This window comes from Apaloderma vittatum, unplaced genomic scaffold (genome assembly GCF_000703405.1).
Source record: "Apaloderma vittatum isolate BGI_N311 unplaced genomic scaffold, ASM70340v1 scaffold25469, whole genome shotgun sequence".
Classification (NCBI taxonomy): Eukaryota; Metazoa; Chordata; class Aves; order Trogoniformes; family Trogonidae; genus Apaloderma; species Apaloderma vittatum.
This window is the reverse complement of record NW_009737410.1, coordinates 15,195-15,547: the sequence shown is the minus strand read 5'-3', so window position 1 is coordinate 15,547 and position 353 is coordinate 15,195.

The following is a 353-nucleotide window of genomic DNA, read 5'->3' as shown; positions in this document are numbered from 1 at the left end:
ACTGATCTGGGGTGGGGAAGGCTGGCAGTGACAGGCTTTTGGGCAAGGGGGAAAGAGGCTCGGCTGGCTGAGCTGAGCTTCTTCCAGCTCCTCTGGAGCAGTGCCGGGCAGTAGGCGGACAAGCCTGAGTCTGACTCCCGTGCTGCTGGCTGCTATATATATATATATTTAGTTCTGTCTATCTGTGTAACAAGGGTATTTTTCCAAGCAGACAGGCTGGAACGTGGAGGGAGGCCGGGACTGTAGAGGCGCGCAGTTTCCAGCCATTCTCTCCCTGCCCCCTTGCCCAAAAGTGCTCCCTTTCTTCCCCTAAGTCCCCAAAACCGAGGCACAGAGAGCCTGCAGGGCTCTGA